This window comes from Trachemys scripta, chromosome 4, assembly GCF_013100865.1.
Source record: "Trachemys scripta elegans isolate TJP31775 chromosome 4, CAS_Tse_1.0, whole genome shotgun sequence".
Classification (NCBI taxonomy): Eukaryota; Metazoa; Chordata; order Testudines; family Emydidae; genus Trachemys; species Trachemys scripta.
The window spans coordinates 5,736,889-5,756,207 of NC_048301.1; the positions used below are offsets into that span (position 1 = coordinate 5,736,889).

The following is a 19,319-nucleotide window of genomic DNA, read 5'->3' on the forward strand; positions in this document are numbered from 1 at the left end:
AAAATAGACTTTGTGGGGAAAGCTGGCGAATGTGACGCTGCCTGACTGAAAGACAAGAGCAGGAGAAAGAGCGAGCTTCACCATCATGGGCAAGTCCCTTAGTTGCTCTGTGCCTCAGTTTCCCATCAGTAAAATGGGGATAAGGGCATTTCACTCCTTCACGTGGGAGTTGAGGGTTGTAGCCCTATAGTTAATTTGGGATGTAAAATGCATTTGTCACTAATACCAGGTTTGTTCTTTGGTGGCTACATAGAGATGAATAAGTAAAATGAGGGATGACTAGATGAATTTGATTAATACCCTGATCGATGTAAGCAAACTCACAGAACTAGAAAACCAAGGTAAGAGTAACAGTCAAATCTGCTTTGTGTGTGCTCACCAATCCACAGGACTGGGGCTTCTCCTGAAGGTGAGAGGAAGCATTAAAGTTGTCACCAATCTGCCAGCCCAAAGTCCCACTGAGGGTTGGGTTTGATTCCCTTTTGGGCACCTATTTCTTACACGCACCTATTTCCGAGACCATATGTAATTACGTCTCAACCCTTTGTCCATATTGGGTCACTCCTGCTACCCATCTGGGGGTTTCTGACAATTGTCACAAGCATTTGTGCAGATAGAAGGGTCTCCATACAATGCAGTGAAAAGTCTGGCTAAAGAAAGCTTTTACAGCCTAGACAGTTTATCACAAGAGAGATACTGCTAAATCTTCCGACCTAAGGATACTCACTAATGCTAACTTTCGTTAGCATAAATAGTTAGCATAGTTAGGCCTAACTACCACTAGGCCTCAAACTAAAGACTAGGTTTCAGGCTGACTGCAAAGCCCATTCTAAAATAATGTTCGTGTCTCTGCTTATTTCCCCTTGCATTATAGCTTTGGTTTCACTTACACTCATTGAGCAAGTATCTTGAGTCTTTCTGAGATATAAATGGCTATTTACCTGAAGACCTGAGCTCACATCATGGGACAAAGTCAACAGGTGATGGGGTCTGTACAAGTCCATTAGATAGAAGCTCTTCGTGGAATTGTGCCTCAGAAAGGCTTTCATCCACCTGCCGGAGCACGCAAGGAGCAACACCCCCTCTCCACCGTTCTTGGTAGGAGGCAGCGTGCACACGCCTGCCGGCCCCGCTGGCTGATGCCGACGACTGAAGGAACGTTGCTCTGCTCCGCTTGGGCGGGCTCACATCCTGGAGTGGGGCAGGGGGGAAGCACAACAGGGAGCAGTCCCTGGAAAAGTACCTATGGTGCCTTCTTGTGCAGCCATGCTGGAACCAGCCAAACCTGGCCCAATGACTTTATTTCCTCTGGTTAAAACCAACTTAATGCTAACCCTACTTATCCGGGTAACTCTGAGCCCATGCCTGATTAAAGCAGTAAAAAAATATGTATTACAAGGAATTTAGGCAGCACAACAGACTAATGCACTTTCCTTTACCCTAATCATGGTTAGACATTCGTGGGGTGGTCTCATCCTGGTCCTCTCTTCCCACTCTGCTCCAGAGACCCTCATGGGTGGCTGTGACGGGATGTTCACAGCACACTTGCCCTGGAAGGGTTAATGAAGACAAAGACAGGAGCTAATTAACCCAACAGGCCACCGCTGAGGGGAATCAGGTGGCCAAGTAATCCCCTGACTGAGTGAGGGAGCCCAGCTGAGGAGGAAGGAGCTGGGACTATAAAGACAAGAAATTGGCAATAGAGGGGGAAAGTCTGCAGTTACTCCCTGGGAGAAGGGAGCTGTGTTTTGGGCTGCCAAATCCAGAGAGGAGGGAGGCCAGGCAGGTAGGTGAGGGGTCAGGGAAAGATAATACAGTCTAGAAGGGAAAAGACCTCAACTGCTGTCTAGAGCAGTGGTTCTCAAAGCTGGTCCGCTGCTTGTTCAGGGAAAGCCCCTGGCGGGCCAGGCCGGTTTGTTTACCAGTCGTGTCCGCAGGTTTGGCCAATCATGACTCCCACTGGCCATGGTTTGCCGCTGCCGGCCAATGGGGGCTGCGGGAAGCGGCGGCCAGCACATCCCTCGGCCCACGTTGCTTCCCGCAGCCCCCATTGGCCTGGAGCGGCGAAGCGTGGCCAGTGGGAGCCACGATCGGCCGAACCTGCGGACACGGCAGGTAAACAAACTGGCCCGGCCCACCAGGGGCTTTCCCTGAACAAGCGGCAGCCCGACTTTGAGAACCACTGGTCTAGAGGTCCCTGTGCTGGAGCCCAGAGTAGGGAGAGGGCCTCGGTTCCCCGGCCAGCCACTGAGAGATGGCACTCTGAGGCGGTGAATGGGAAGATGGCGTAGGACTGCTGAAGGAAGACTTTGGTACCCTGGCTGGGGAAATGCACCGAGTGAGCTGGCCAGAAGGCTGAGGCGTGAAGAGGCTGCTGCGGTTCCTGGACTGAGAGAGGGGCTGCAGGCCAGGGAGAGAGACGGAGTGACCGTGTACAACCACGGGAAGGGGCATCGACCTGATGAGCCAATCCCCAGAGCGACCAGGAGGCGGCGCCAGACTAGCTGCACGTTTTATGTGCTCCAAAATGCAAGAATATAGCTTGTGCTTCTGCCCCTCCATATGGGATCCCGAACGGCCAGCTCCTCCCTCCAAACACTGAGGAGTTTGAAAGGGATGGGGGGTGGGGAATGGTTTGTTTTTTACACGTCTGGAAGGTACAGTCAATATTTCTGCCCCCGCAGTGCTCTGCCATTTATCTCCTTTATTCTTACTGACTCTCGGAGCTCGTGGGCAAGAGCGAGTCTCTCTGTGACGCTGGAGATTGTAAATCTCTCCTATCCATCACAATATTGCACATCAGCGCTGCGTGTCCTCCATTTGCTGGTGCTCTGTTGTCAGTTAGTTGTCTCCCCACTAGAAAAATACACGGCCATCATGCAGCCTTTGCTAGTTTACAGCCGTGTCTGTAATCTGTTTCTTGGTTTATGCTAGCAGGCGGGTGTCAGGCTGGGTAGTAGTTACACGTTTGTTCTGTGGTCAGAGGCATATGCACTGTATTATCCTGTAACAAAAAATTGTCATTTTCTCTGTGCAGCAGGAGCTCCCCTCGGAAGGCATTGCTTTTGTGTAAGAGCGCAAGCTGCAATAGCAGAGAGCATCAAAATTGGAATGTGGTGGAGTGGTCTGAAAGCACCCAACTGTAGCTTTTTCTCAGGGACTCCTGGCCTGAATCTAAAAATATTCCTTATACACCCCCACCCTGTACTTCCGATTTAGAATCTCACACAGATGCAGTTGATCTCCGGCGTGCGCACATTCATAGAGGACTTGTTATCTTGTGGATGAGCACGCGCTCTGGGCTCTCGTCTCTCTGTCTGATCATGTCCCATTGATAACTATGTCAGTTACACAAGTACGCATGTCACATTCTAGCCAAAGCAGCGGGGACCTAATTCAGACCCTCTTCACCCTTACCCCAGAATCACGTAAAAAATATTTGTTGGGTACCGTAGTCCACTCACCCACACTAGCGGCGCACAACCTGCCCTGCAGGTAATTCATCCAAAGAGCACAAATAACCGTAGCAGGAGAGAGGGTGGGTGTTTAAGTGGTCAGGCAGGCACGCAGTAAGGGCTAAGCTTGTAAACCGATAAAGCCCCACAACAGATGTGCTGAGCTCTTCTGAAAATCTAGAAATCCTTGGTGAACCAGAACTTCCATCCTTCACACAGATCTAGTTATAAACGTAATTTGTAACCGTGGTATTGAAAGAAGCTACTCACCAGAGTCACAGAAATGAGGTAAACTGAGTTTGTCTGAACAAACCATTGTCCTGAGGTTTTTCAAGGCTTCAGGCGAAGTTACAGAATTGGGTTAATACCAGACTCAGATGTTCTTACAGATAAGCGGAAGCTGGCAATTGGAATTGTTTTGCTTGGTCAAGTTTGATGGACTAAGTGACCTCTCGTTTTGGACCATTAAAAAGAAAAAGGTAAAGGAGGGAGCAAGTGGTGACCGGACCATGGTGGTGGATTATCCTTGCCATGAGGGAGAAGTTTGGAGTCTTATGTGAATTCTATAAGAACGAGTAATCTGCTCCAGCAATAACATACTCTCCTACAGCATCTTCCATCCTGAAGAATCCCAAATCACTTTGCAAACCAATGGCCAGTTCCTCAGCTAGTATAAATCAGTGCAAGTCAATGGAGCTACACCATTTTGCACCAGCCGAGGATTTGGCTCATTCGAGCACCACTGGAATCCAGCCACCTTTGTTACAGGGGGCTACTGCCAATGACTGCACAACATACAGCACAACAGTTGGTTGGAAATTGTTGGCTTAAGGGTTTGCCCTGCTGTCCTACCCAGCTCTTAAGGGCAGGGAACATGTCTTCTTGTGTATTCAATAAACTCCTCAGCACATTTTTGACGGTGTAAAAATATCAGCTAGCAATCTCACAGAAGCTGTGATGGGGTCATAAGGTCCACACAGAGCAGATAAGACCTTACGGGCTGATTGTGAGAAGTGTAGAGTACCCACTATTCCCAGTGAAGTCAACGGGTGACCCAGGTGCCCAGAACCTTGGAGAATATGGCCACAGTTAGTTTGGAAGATCTCATCCCAGGTCCATAAAGCTATCATGATGGAATTCAAACTGTTGGTTTGTCTCAAGAGGCGTCCCTTTTAGGGAAGACCGGCTGCTATCTGGTACACTAAATCTCTGCTTTAGCATGGAGAAAGTATAGCTACCTCGACACCACACTGACTGAGGCTTCTTCTAAGCTGCAAAAAGCTGGTGCTAGAAAACCGTTTCCCAGGCTGATTAAACAATGTTTCCCCATTGTTCTCTACTATTCAGCTAACACTGAAGTAAGTACAAAGGTGCATGTGATTGCAATCTTTCCCTGTACATTGGCAATGCTAAATTTAGATCTTGTGGCACCTTCCCTGGAACAAAAGCAGCTAGGTACTTTCAAGAAATGTCTGCAAATTTCATAGCACTGCATGTCTTGCTGGTGCCAGCCAGTTCAGTGCATATTTGACACAGGCAAGACAATGGAGTTTTGTGAGTGTCAGGCATGGGGGCTAATGAAGAAATAGCAAGGAAATAACTGATGGATAAGCTTGTGCAGCTTCATAGATGAAATTCTTCAATTTCATCCAGCAGAACAGCCTCACAAACTAATCAATGAGAGATTCTGATAATTAAGACATTCCTGTTGGGATCTAAATTAGAACATTCCTTTGTCCCCCTAATTAGACTTTCTTGTAGCTCTGTTGTGAATTTCTTCCGAGCATTTCTCATTTTGGAACATCTGTAGCTTCGTGGAGCAAATTCATTAGATGTTCTGCCATCTGTATCTTTATTTTTAATAAGAACGGGTGCTTTTAAAGTCTTGCAAATCTTGTTGATCTGCATCAAGAAGCACAAGAATGAGACACGTCTGGGTTTTTTGCCTGCGGGTGATCAAAAGTTTTGGAACAAGCAACCAGGTTTTTTTTTCCCCAGCTGACTAAAGTGTTAACAAAACTAAAGCTGGTGACCCAAATTAACAGCCCTCGAGCTATGACATGCGGCAGCTTATTTTCACCTTCAACTATGCTGGTTGGGATAGAATGGACAGTAGCAAGCATGACGACTGTCATGTTGCCAAACCCATCACATGTCAGACAATCTTATTTAATTTCACTCTGCTCTCAGACTTTAACTTCGTTTTTTTCAATAAAAGAAATGAACATAGGGCTGTTCATGCCACAGCACATGCAGACTGTCCATAGTAACCAGGAAAAATCAAAATCATTCAAGAATTTGAGAATGTGTTATGTCAAATCCAGTGCACGGTTCATAACAGGGCAAATACAATGCCTTTCACAATGGGCTATATTGTAATATTATTGCCTCACCAGGGTATTTGTCATTCATGATGCTTGCCCCATGAGTGGTATATGTGCTATTGTAATGTCTGATTTGTCCACAAATGTGACTTCAAAAGCCACTAAACACACACAATCACAGGACTGGAAATAGTTTGGTGTTCAATTTGGACCAAGATATGAAACAGCCACTGAGACTATGCCAGAAATCAAAATGAAACAGAAGATTCTCAGGTACTTCACACTATAAATCTTGACTAACTTACAGCTTCCAATTTCTTCTTCTCACTTTCTCTCCTTTCTCCTAGTGATACTTTCCTTAGTGAAATCATTGTTCACAACAGAGAAAGTATATATTTCACTTGTGTCGCTTTGCAGGAGAGCCTCACAGAATGTGATTGGCACTGACCTCTTCCCTGCTTGACCAATGAAGTAATCAGTTCCCCTTATGTTATTCATGCTGTCTTTTGATCTTTCGACCTTTCCACTTCTGGTGATGAAATTCTTTGATCCACTCACACACCTCAAGTGAGAGTACCCAGCTAAGAAGACGTGAAAAGGACAGTGTATCTTGATCTGTCTGGGCTTGGTCAAGCTTAAAGGATGACAGCACAAATTTATGCACAAAAATGCTTACAGAAACAATCCTCAGAACACGAAGAATTCCAAACCTCATGAAAACTAGTCTTAGCTAGGGGGGGGGGGGGGGGGAATGGTGTGAACTTTTTTCATAAAAAAATGCAGATTTGAGCCAACTGAAACAATGCACAAATCTGGGTCTTTTTGGCAAATGGTTTCACCTGGGAGAGGTGGGGAGGATTGGAAATGTCAAAACAGTCCTTTTCAGCATCAGCAAAACGAAATCTTTCAACTTACTGTTTTGAAAAGACATTTCATTTTGTAATTTCTCTAAACTTTATTTAAAAAAAAAAAACACTTAAAATGTTTGCAAACCTTCATACTTGAACCAAAAGGTTTTGATCAAATCAAAACCCTTCTGACATCTTCATTTCTCTGAAAATTTCCTAATTTTCACCTTGGGCTGGCATGAAATCACTTCTTTTCCAGTTTCATTCCGGCCTGCCACTGAGCTGAGTATTAATCTACTTGCACAGCCTTAATCTTCACTGTTTTGGGTAGCTCTAGAGGGGGCTAACTGCAGTGTAGCTAATAATATTAGAGCTGCTAGAAGAATCCAAGAATGATTCACACTATTTTCCTGAGTAATAGTGGCCTTCTACTAATTGTAGGCCTACTTGTGCGGCACCATTTGCAGGGCCTGAATCTTCCTCAACCCAACGGGGCCTGATCCTCAGCTGGGGAGAATCAGTGAAGTAGTAGCACAGTGCCATTTTGTGGGTCTTCTAGGCTACTTTCATGTCCAGAAAGACACATGGAGGCAAATGGACTTTAGAATTTTTCTGGTGCCATCTGTCATGTTGTTTATATGAGAGTTAAATAAAGCCTTTCACTGAAACCCCAGACATGCTACTTCCTCAAGAACTCTACAGAAGTCAATGGGGCTATTCCAGTTAACACCAGCTGTGGGATCTGGCTGCTCGTCTGAAGAAACTCTTCACCCCACGCAGCCAGTATCAGGAGCGCAAACACTTTCGCTCCCCCAACAGCATTGGAAATATCCCTGGTCAACTCCCAATCCACATTTGAGCTGCAGTAGCCGCTCTCCTCACAGCAGACTGCAGGGCAGTCTTTCTCAGCCTTGACAAAAGAGAGGAAAAGGAGAAGGCCGAGATGAACCCACAGGAGGATAATGGCCCAACCACTGATTGGGAGGAAAGCAACGGAAGGGAGTCAGAAGAGAGAAAGAGAAGAGAGACGTGATTCTGATTCTAAAGGTGACATTGACTCAACGGCTGGGCAGTAAACTCCCTTTCCCAACCCCAGTTCCCGCATTCTGGACCTTCAGCTGGATTCTCCAGACTGCAGGTAGGCTGTGGAAATAGATTCATTGAGTTTAAGACTAGACGGGACCATCCTATTAGATCAGGGGTTGTCAAACTTCATTGCACCGCAACTCCCTGCTGAGAACAAAAATTACTTCATGACCCCAGGAGGCGGGGACCAAAGCCTGAGCCAGCCTGAGCCCCACCGCCCCGGGCAGGAGGGCCAAATCTGAAGCTCAAGGGCTTCAACCGCAGGCCGGGGACCCCTAACCTGAGCCCGCCGCCCAGGGCTGAAGCCTTTGGGCTTTGGCTACGGCTGTGGGGCTCGGGCTTCGGCCCCAGCAAATTGAAGCCAGCCCTGGAAACACCATTCAAAGGGGGTTGTGATCCACTTTGGGGTCCGACCCACAATGTGAGAACCACTGTATTAGATAATCTAGTCTGCCCTCCTGCCTTACACCCAGTTACGGCTGTATTGAGCCCAATAACGTGTGTATGGCTAATGCAGATCTTCCAGAAAGGCATCCAGTTTTGATGTGAAGACATCGAGAGATGTCCCTTGGTAATACCACTTCCCTTGGTGGTTTGTTCCAATGGGTAAATCACCCACGCTGTTAATTATTTGTGCCTGAATTCTAATTGGAATTTGTCTGGCTTCAGTTTCCAGCCATTGGTTCTTGTTCTTGCTTTCTCTGTTAGATTAAAGGGACCCTTAGTACCTGGTATTTTCTGCTCTTGAAGGGACTTATACACACTAATCAAGTCAACGCTCACTCTTCCTTTGGATAAACTAAACAGATTTAGCTCTTTAACTCTCTCACTTTCTCCAGCCCTTGAATCACATGTGTGGTTCTTGTCTGCATCTTCTCCAGTTTTTCAAAATCCCTTTTAAAATGTGGACGCCAGAACTGGCTGTATTGCTCCATTATTGGTCATCCCAATGCCGTATACAGAGGTCAAATCACCCAAGGATCACATTAGGTCTTTTTTCCACAGCATTGCATTGGTACCTCATGCCGAGTTGCTTGTCCGCTATGACCCCTATGTCCTTTCCAGCACTACTGCTTTCCAGGATGCAGTCCCCCATTTTGTATGTCCGGTGGTCTTTGTTCCTAGATGTATCATTTTGCATTTGGCTGTGTTACAATGTGTTTTATTTGAATGGGCCCAGCTCACCAAGTGATCCAGATCTCTCTGTACAACTACCCTGTCCTCCTCATTATTTAACCACTCCACCAATCTTCGTGTTAGCCACAGTTTTTTTTTTTTTATCAGCCGTGTTTTTAGAAAGGATTGAGGCTAGACCCTAATCTGAGACTAACACAGATGTGTTAGAAGATAATCTTTCCTGGATTAAGGTGTCTCTCTAGCACTGCCTGTTTCAGCCTGAACTCAGACTTCAGATCTACGGTGAATGAATGACTTTATGCCTTGATCCAAAATACAGTGTTTAATACTACATGCGGTAGGATGGAACTGGGAAAGTAAGAAAATTCTGTGAGCTCCCTTTGCCGCTTCGTTTCACTTCAGTTAACAACAGCATAAGCTTCCTTCTTGCCAATACATCTTCCTTCGACAGCAGCTGCTTAGTGACATGATGATACCATAAGCACGCTGCAGTTGTGATGATGGTTCTCCTTCTTAACACATTCCAGCCTTCCATTCCTTTCATTAAGTCAGTGAGGAGAATAATGTTGCATAGAAAGGTTCATAATTTTCACTTATGTTTAAAGCAAAATTCCCTACTTAAAATCTTCTCTTAACAAGCAAAAATATTACAACATCCTGTTCTTCAACGCACGCCAAAACACATCAGTCACCGCGAAGAGAAACGCAGCGCACATTTTAGCTGCTTATTCAAACTCCTTCCCTACTTCATGAGTTGCTTGTTGTAGCACTTTGGATTTCCACTGTTACCTTTCCTTACGAAGGCAGGACGCCGTTGCACTGGGACAAGGGGAGTGACACTGGTGCATTAAGGAGGGTGGGATAGCTCAGTGGTTTGAGCATTGACCTTCTAAACCCAGGGTTGTGAGTTCAATCCTTGAGGGGGCCACTTAGGGATCTGGGGCAGAAATCAGTACTTGGTCCTGCTAGTGAAGGTAGGGGGCTGGACTTGATGACCTTTTGGGGTCCCTTCCAGTTCTATGAGATAGGTATATCTCCATATATTTTAAATTTTTTTATTCCATGCCTTCTCCATCACTGGTATTTTTAAATCCAAATGGGATGTTGTTCTAAATGCTCCACTCTAGGGATTATTTGGGGGAAGTTCTGTGGTCGGTGTTCTACAGGAGGTCAGATGCGATGATCACAATGGTGCCTTCTGGCCTTGGAATCTATGAAGCTGAGGGTACGTCTACACTACAAGCGAGAGGTGCGATATCCCGTTCATGTACACATACTTGCGTTAGTTCACATCGAGCTAGGGTGAGTATAAATAGCAGCGTAGCTGTCATAGCACTGGCAGTGACAGCACAGTCACGCTGACTGTGAACTCACCTGACCCTGCTGGGTATGAGCTCAGCTCAGCTCATCCGTGCCTCCATGGCCGCTCTCCGTGCCACCACGGCTACGCCGCTGTTTATACTCCTGCTAGGTGATTAGCAGGGGAATTACCCCCTAGCCCACAGAGTGCACCTAGCTTAATTCTATCCAGTGCCTAGATACTACGGTGACTGATGTTCTATAAACATTTTAAAATAGCCAGAGAATTGGAACACTTCACTGGTGTTTTCAACATTCATATTTGGTCGTGAACAAAGTATCTAGAAATATAAGGGAATTTTAGAGGCCAGATTGGCTGGCTGGCTGGCTGGCTGGCTGGCTGCAGTCTGTTTGTGCCTCAGGAACAGAAAGCCACAAGCTCGCCTTGATGGGTCTTCTATGTAGAGGACCTGCTGAAAGAGGACCTACAGCAGCCATGGTAGTACATCGGCCATCCCCAGCTGGCAAATGGCCCCTTGTGGGCCACAACCAGCCAGCATGAATTAGAGCAGCCCCCAACTGCTCTAGGGTCTGATACGGCGAGTGTAGAACCAGCCCTGGGAACTGGTAGCTGCCGCTGGCTTCGTTTTAGCCCCGTGTTTAACTCTGTTCCATGTGTTTCAAAGATTAAGTCACAGGTATCGCCGAATATGATACTTTCTAGGCTACAGTGAGTATAAAAGGCCCTTTGGTGTAATCTGAGGCATACTACGCACTGTTGTGTGGGGTATTCCCCACTTTCTCATACTGAACACAGTAGCAATCCAACAGCAGGAGACAGCTGCTTTGCTCACGGTTCCAAGCCTCTTTCCAGGCAGCACTTTACCCCAAAGCTCTCCCTTAGTTTTCCTCTGGGCCACATTACAAGCCCTCCACTGGCTGTCCTTGGCATTGTGCTGCCTTCTCTGTGGCTTTTTGTGGTGGTTTTTCTCTTTCACACAGACTCAGACCTGCCATCCAATCGATCCCCCTCTCCTGCATTTATCAGTCCCTGGAAAACCCCTTAGGCTGCACAGCCCAACTTATCCTCCAGTGTCATACGTGGCATGTGTCTTTAGGCAGACGCCCCTGCTGTTTCAACTGTCTGTTCCATACAGGAGCTCCATTGCATTTTACATTGATCCTGAGCAAAGCGGCCTCTTACACCCACCAACTTCAACAAGGGTTAACCCAACCCCCAACTTAAGAAGGGCCTGGCCTTCCCAGCTAGGACCGACCAAAACGCCTTCACTTGTCGACCGTGCTGAGTCTCTTCGAGGTAAGGCGGAGCATTCTCAGCAAAAGGCCCCGAGGACACATTTACACTGCAGTAAAAGATCCGCGGCTGGCCCGGGTCAGCTGACTTGGGCTGCAGGGCTATACAATTGCAGCGTAATCATTTGGTTGTTAGACTTCCCCTTCTTGCTGGGTCTCAGAGCTCAGGCTCCAGCCTAAAACTGAATATCTACACTCCCGTGTTATACCCTTCAGCCTGAGCCGTAAGAGCCCACGTCCGTTGACTTGGGCTCCGAGAGTCACCCTGTAGACGTACCTTGAGTTATAATGTTGTGGTTCCGGCCTAGAATGAGCCCAAGCCTCACCAGGGTGAGAGCACAAGCAAGACATGAAAACCTACTCACTGCGAGGGAGCAGAGGGGTAATCTGGAGTCCCCCGTGGAAGAGGAAAGCAAGAAGCAAGATCTGGTGCCTCGGTAGCACAATGGTCAGTGCTTTACCGGCAGAGTGGACGCACTGCAAATCTTGCCTCAGTCTTGCTCCTGCTAAATTCATTTGAGTGAAGCCGGGGTTGGCTCAGCACTTGGCTGGTAGAATTACAGCCTTTCAAGTCGCGCCTCTGCCCAAAACGCATTGATCGCCATTGGAATGAAATCTGCCTCAGAACTGTTCTTTGCAGCCTCAGAAATTGATTGATCCGCACCTCAAAGCGGAGACTGCTGTGGCCTTATCAAAGGAAGCATAAATCAAGTTAACGGCGTACAAACGCACACAGGCTGCAGGAAAGGGTGTTGGAGTTATTATGGCTAATAGAGAGCTGTGCTCTAGAGGCCTAGTCTGATATGAGCCCTGTCCATGAGTATTTGTTGGCCAAAGCCAGCTGAACTCTGCTGCCTGGCTGGCATCGTAAAGCCCGGGGTGCTGGGAATTATGCACCCCCCGGATGGAAGAATATTCCTGTGGTAAAAAGATCTCCTGTTTGTTCTACACGCCAACGCCATCAGTCCACGCATCTCTCGGCCTGGTCTTCGGCAGCTGCAGGCAGCAATGGGCGGTGGTGCCTCCCTGCCTCTGAAAGCTGCTGCCTGCATTGCTTCCCCTCAGCCGCCACAGAGCAGCAGTCGCTGTCCCTTTCCCACACTCCTGCCAGCCTCCTCTCAGCTGTACAAGGAGTCTAGGAAACTTCTGCTCCTGGGGCAATCAGCCCTGGCCCAGGGACATTTTGGGTCTGCCCAGGCCCTGCCAGATGGATTCCCAAGTCAGCTACATGCAGACCTGGATTCTGGCGAATGAGGCAGGTCCTAGGCGGTGGGAAGAAGAGGCAGAGAAGACCTGCATGGGCAGAGGAAAAGGCTGAGGAAGCCTGGGTGGACAAAGGATTTACTCTCTCTCTCCAGCACAGCACGAGAGTGGGAAAGAGCCTGTGATCCCTGAAGGGGATGCCATGCTTCAGCCCCGCATTGTGGGTGCAGCCCGGGCTCCATTTCCCCTGGATTCTTTCCAGGTCCTTTACAAAGCACAAGGTCTAACTCTGCTCTCATCGAAGTGAACGGGCCTTTCCATCAGCGTCAGTGTGTTGGATTCGCACTGAGCACTTTGGAAAAGCCCGTGCCCAAAGGTCATAGTGAGAGGAAAGACCCTAGCAAGAGGGGACTCACTGTTATACCTGATTGGATCCTGCCACATACAACTATGGCAGAAACCTCACTGCTGCATAGGACAGTCTCTGGGGTAAACTGAGTCACGGGGATGTGGCACTAAGAAGGGCATTTTGTATTTGATGAAATCACCGTGGAAATAGGAACTAGCAGGTGGCTTTTCAGTACAAACGTTCTAATTTAGTTTAATTAGTAGAACAATGGAAAATTCTGCTCCTCGGTGTATTCTCCCCTTTCTATTAAGTGTGTCAATTGAATTTGGGTAACACGCAGAGAGCAAATCATCTGATGTGCTCAAATTGCATCACACCAGCTCACAGAGCCATTTGGGGCTGGTTAGCACTAACGGCTGTGTGGAAAAATGGGCAGCAATACCCCGAATGGCCTTACCCCAAAATATATAGGGAAGTAACAGGCAGACAACGTTGTTTTGGCATCTGTTGGATGAAGTGCCCTGCCATTATAATCGCAGCATGAGACGCTGCAACGTCTGCCAGCCTGAATAGCAACTTTCCTGTCCTCTGCATTCTCCCACCGCTCCCTTCTCTCCCCTCCGCCTGCCCCTCTTCCTAGAGCTGCTTTATCAGTAACCCCCCCAGCCCTCTTCCTCTATTTCTAGCCAATCCACCAAATTCTCCTCAGGTCTCTTCTGTTTCATCTGCCCCTTACCTTCACCCTGCCCCTCTGACTGCTACCAGACCTCTAGCCCAGAGAGACTCCATAGGAAACCCCACTAGGCGCCATGTTAGGGGTAGGAGGCCTTTCTGAGGAAGCCAGCATTATGGGGGGAGAAGAGAAGCAGCAAGAATTTTATTTTTAGTTGCAAGCGCTTTGGGGGAGGGACTGTCTATTGCTGTATGTTTGTACAGTGCTTAGCACAATGGGATCTCCGTTGAGCCCTCTAGGCCCTAAATATAAATTACAAAAAGATATAACACTGCTACAGTACGGTAGCTTTACCAGCTTCACTGAGGGTTTTACCTTCAAAGACCTTTGGAAATGCATTAATTAGCTTCATGTAGTGCTAAAATCCCAAATTTGCTAATTAACACAAAACCAAATAGCTGCTGTAGTTATGGGTTTCTGTAATAAATCTCTGTATAAACAAAAGCCATGAAACCATCAAAATCTCTGCTAAACTAACAGTCTGAGTCAAACTCAACCTGCAACGGGATTCACAAACAAGGCTAAAACTCTGAGGTGATGCACAATCCTTAATCGGTTATGCTCTTTAGTGTCTGCTTTAAAATAGGGTGAAATTAGGATAAAATTCACCCTATTTAGCATTTACTTTGAATATGTTGGTGAGTTTACCCAAACCTTAAATATATTTTGTCAGTGAGTGTGTGTGTGTGTGAGATTATAGAATGGATGACAAAATACACATAATTGTATCGTTAGATGTAAGCAAATGGTGTGGTTTTTGCTGGTACTCATACTCATCACAAATGACTTTTAAATCAAACACCATTAGTTGCCAGTGGCAGAACTCCTGTGAGCGGCACACTAGGGATTTGAACTCGGGCAAATGAGCCCCGATAGGTTGTTATTTCTCTCCTAGTTAAAATACAATTTGCCTGCTCGTTTTATTTTAGTGTGTGAATTCAGAATGGTGGGCAAAAGGAATATAATTGCAGCTGAAAAATGTTTTGTACAAACAAACTACAGCTTAAGCAGCGCACACCAAGAGCTGACGGTATTTCTTTGAATATGTGGTCTGATTTCTGTTCCTTGACTGGATGACCTGACTTTCATCAATTTCTTCTACATCTTAATTGGTCAGGAAATGAATTGTGTTTGGGGCAGATTCTGCCACTCTTATTAAGGATGAGTCGTCCCTTACTCCATGAGTAGCTGTATTGACTAAATGGGATCAAACAGATCTGGGATATGGATCCAAAACTGGCTTTCCACAAATATTTGTATGAGCAAAATGTCACTTGTACCAATTATCAGAGGGGAGCCGTGTTAATCTGAATCTGTAAAAAGCAACGGAGGGTCCTGTGGCACCTTTAAGACTAACAGAAGTATTGGGAGCATAAGCTTTTGTGGGTGAATGCCCACTTCGTCAGACGTCTGATGAAGTGGGCATTCACCCATGAAAGCTTATGCTCCAATACTTCTGTTAGTCTTAAAGGTGCCACAGGACCCTCTGTGACTTGTACCAATGTTATTGAAAGGGGAATGGACACAGCTGAGAACACATTCAAAGAAAACTCCTAGTTCGAAGTTGTGGAAAAGTTTTTGTGGTAATTTTTCTCTGGAATAAATCCTGTTGATTAATGGCATAGGGTTAAATATTTAAAAGCGCTTAAGCATCAGACATAAGTTACTTGTCTTTCCTATCAAGGCCCTCCAGGACCTATCCCCGCCCAATCTATCACCTCTCTTTCAGTATTAAGGCATCAACTTCTGCCTCTGATTGGCCCATGATCGAACTTCCATCACCCTCTTGCTACATTTTCAACCAAGCATCTCTGCTTTCTCCCACGCTGCCCCCCTCACACTTGGGAGGAACTCCCCATGAGCATCTGTGATGCTACCTCATTACCAAACTGCAAATCCCTCTTCACTTGCTGTGAAGCCTCCAAAAAAATTAACAAGAGCTGGACCGCTAGTGTGCTGAGACCACCGCCTGTCACACTGACAACTGTTGTCTTATTGTTCCAGTCTGTCTACCTGTTGTCTCTTGTTTTATACTTAGACTGTAATAGAGCTGGGCAAATAGCTGCCATTTTGGTTTGCTGGCTGTTCCGAAAAATCGGGGAGGAAAAAAATCAGTTCAGGTCAAATCAAAACCTTTTTTTTTTTTTTTAATTTGTGGCAATTCGAAACAGTTAATTTTCGGTCAAAGTGTTGTGTTCAACTCAAAAGGTTTTGTTTGTGGGTGTTTTGCTGCTGCAGCAGCTCCCCCTCCTTCCCCACTGTAACCTTGACCCCAGGGTTAGGGCCCGCACCTGGGATGTGGGAGACACCGATTCAAATCCTCGCTGTGGAAGAGGGATCTGAATCCAGAGCTCCCATTTCTAAGCAGGTGCCCTAACCACCAGGCTAGAGAGTCATTCTCACACTCACTCCCTCTGGCCCCGTGACTAGTCATGTAGGGTGACCAAATGTCCTGATATTTAACCCTTTGTCCCGCGTCCTGATCAATATACAGTCGGGAAGCCATTTGTCCTGATATTCAGGTAAGGAGGCCAGCGGGAAGGAGGTGCTGATCCCATAGGTGCTCCGGGGCTGGAGCACCCACAGGGAAAAATTGCAGCCAAGCTCCCCCCTCCTCACCTCCTTCTCTCCTCCCTCTCCCCAGCGCGCCGCATCCCCGCTCCTCCCCACTCCCAGCACTTCCTGCCTCCTAACAGCTGTTTGGCAGCATTTAGCGCTTTCCAGGGGGGAGGAGTGGGGACACAGTTCGCTCAGGGAGGAGGTGGAGAAGATGCACAGCAGGGGTGGGGACTTGGGGGAAGGGGGTGGAATGGGGGCAGGGCGAGGGCAGTGCAGGGGTGGAAAGAGGCGGGGGGTGGGCAGCACCCACCCGGCAGAGGGGAAGTTGGCGCTGTAGGCGTGAGTGGCGGGCAAGGGGGTAAAGAGGGGAACGGCGGGCAGGCAAGCGAGCAGGCGGGGAGGTGAGCGGTGGGTGGGGGATTGAGGAGGGATGCAGCAAGCCAGCGGCAGGCCGGGGGATGAGGAAGGGCGCGGTGGGGGGACCGAGCGGGGAGGGGGCATGACCTGGGGCAAAGTGGGGGCGAAGCCTGGGAAGAGCGGGGGTGGACTGTGGGCGGGGCTGATATTTTAGTGTAATGATCTGGTCACCCTATAATCATGTGTTTTACACAAAGTGGAACGGCTCCAGCAGGAGAGAATGAGCGACCACCCAAGAATAGCCTCTCGCCTGGTGGTTCACTCCACCTAGCCTCAAATCCCCCGTGGATGCTCTAATCTCTGGGCTGGAGGTTATAAGGGAAATCGGTGAGCAGCTCCCCCGAGCTTTCTGTCAGTGTCACCTAAATCCCCTTGTGAATCTAGCCCCACTTTTTCCTGGCCAAAGCTACTTGGTGAATTGGTGTCAAATTTGCAACTAGTTCTGGTGTTGTCAAAATTGCATTTTCTGGTGAATAAACGATTGGTCTGAAAAACGTCACCCGGCTCTCATTGTCAGCTCCTTGTCTTTTGGTTCTGTGTTTGTACCGCAGCTCCATGACTAGATCATACCACTACAGAATACTAGTAAGCGATGTAGGTGCCTAAGTCACATGGCCTGTCAATGAGACTTAGGCTCTTAAATAACGTAAGTGTTTTCAAAAATGTAACCCCTGATTCCAACGCCAACACAATGAGCTTGAAACACTCCCCAGCCGCCCTGCCCCCGGTTTGGGCTGTCCTCTCCTTTCTGAGCCGGTTTTCAGAGAAGGAGGCAGCCTTCGCTAGGCCTGCGCTGCTCAGATGCTGGTTGAAAGTGACAGATGTTACTTTGTCCAAGCAATAGCAGAGTTTTTAAAAGACTCTCCTGTTTGAAGCGATGTTTCAGTTTGAGCCTTAGGCTGCCTGGGGACCGGGTAGGTTTCTTTTTGTTTTCAGGCAGCGAGAGAATTGTCAGGTTTGCAAAGGAAGGCGAGACTTTGCAAACTGTGGTGTTTGCTACTGAGAAACAAAACACAGTGGCGCTGGGGGAAAAATCCTGCCATCCTTCCTCAGTGAAAACTCCTTGCCAGTGATTTCAAATGGTCCTTTAGCCACAGACTGAAAAAGGAGCTGGATAATTGGTGAGGGGCTTCCATTATTTCCATCCCACTCCTCTGCCCCACTCACCCCTTCACCTTTATAGCTTTTTTACTCCTAAGAAGCCAAACGGGGAGCGTTAAAAGAGCTCCTAATTGCAGGTCCCTTGTGCTGTTCAGCAACACTTCAAAGAATCTGCTGCCTGCCGCGCCGCACAACAGCACTAGAGAACCAGCTGGGCTCCTTGTAAATTAAATTCTACTTATCCAAGCAAGAAGCTGTTCTGGGGCTCCCTGATGCGCTTGTCAGGAAGGAGGGAAATCTTAAAGGGGAAAGAGAGGGGTGGGGAGGAGATAAGGGGAGAGGGAGGAGTTGGTGGAGGGAAAAGTTTGCATGATCTACTCCTCATTAACCCTCCCTCCCCCCCACACACACACCAGTCTACTATATTAAAGAAACTGTCTCAAATTCACCCCACATTAGCTCCATTGCAGGAAATGAAGGCAAAGCTCAGGATCAGATCACTTCAAAAGGGACAAGGAGTTGTGTCTTTGTCCTGGTGCTGAGGGCCCAGCTGTGTTCCTCAGAAAGCTGGTGCACAGCTGTGATAGCCAGAACCCGGCTTGGGGAAAATCACGGCCTAGTTCATTGTTGCCCAGCAACTTGTGCCATCTACCCCAGCACAAAGGGAGGGCAAAACTCTGTCCATCTAATGGGATAGCACATTGCCCTGCAGTGATTTCCATGAAATGGGCCCTCAGGATTGAGGTGAGTGGTTTGCACAGGAAGGATCAGAATATTCCTTCCCTCTTTATTCCTTCTGTGACGTTGTACTCCATATGTTTTATGGAAGTATGTTTATGAATATGATGTAACTGGGATATGCTTTATACAAAAGTTCTCTTGTAAGGTATAACAAAGGTTATAAACTACAGAATATGTTCCTCCTACTTGTATACATGTATCATTCTTGTATCTGAAGCTAGAAATGTGAAGTATAACTCTGAGGTCCTATTGTAATTATACAAAGTGTGGGCCATTAATGGTGGATAGAATTTTGATGGTTCCCATTGACTAGGACAATTCGTTGTAAATGGTTTATTTACTTGCAAGCCTTCCTGTGTACCTGTGGGCCAGCCCAGGAAGAATGGAGACTGGGGTCTCATAGGACATGTGATCATGTCACCTGATACTGGAATTCATCTTAAATCTGATACTTTTCCATTTAGAAGGAGGGGTGGGGACCCAGAGAGAAAAAAGATTCCCGCCTTGTGCCAAAGCTATAAAAGTGGGTGGAGCAGGACAAAGAAGGTCCCAGTCATGAGAGAGCCCCTGCTTACCACCTAAAATGTCTGCTGGAACTAACAAGGACTGTACCGGGGAAAGGGTTGGGCCCAGACTAGGAAGAAGTTAGTCTGTGAAAGAAGCTGATTGGAACATCTTCGAGGGTGAAATATTACCTGTAATCGGTTTCTTAATATATTAGGCTTAGACTTGTGTGTTTTGTTTTATTTTGCT

The 19,319-nt window shown here is 47.4% G+C and overlaps 1 long non-coding RNA gene across 1 annotated transcript in view; it reads left to right on the forward strand.

The window, feature by feature from the left end:
- The window catches only part of LOC117877315, a 34,512-nt gene extending 15,433 nt beyond the window's left edge, over positions 1-19,079 (forward strand). Inside the window, exon 3 of the long non-coding RNA XR_004645682.1 lies at positions 19,031-19,079. This is a non-coding gene — a long non-coding RNA (uncharacterized LOC117877315). The remainder of the gene's footprint in view (positions 1-19,030) is intronic.
- The last annotated feature ends 240 nt before the right edge of the window (positions 19,080-19,319 follow it).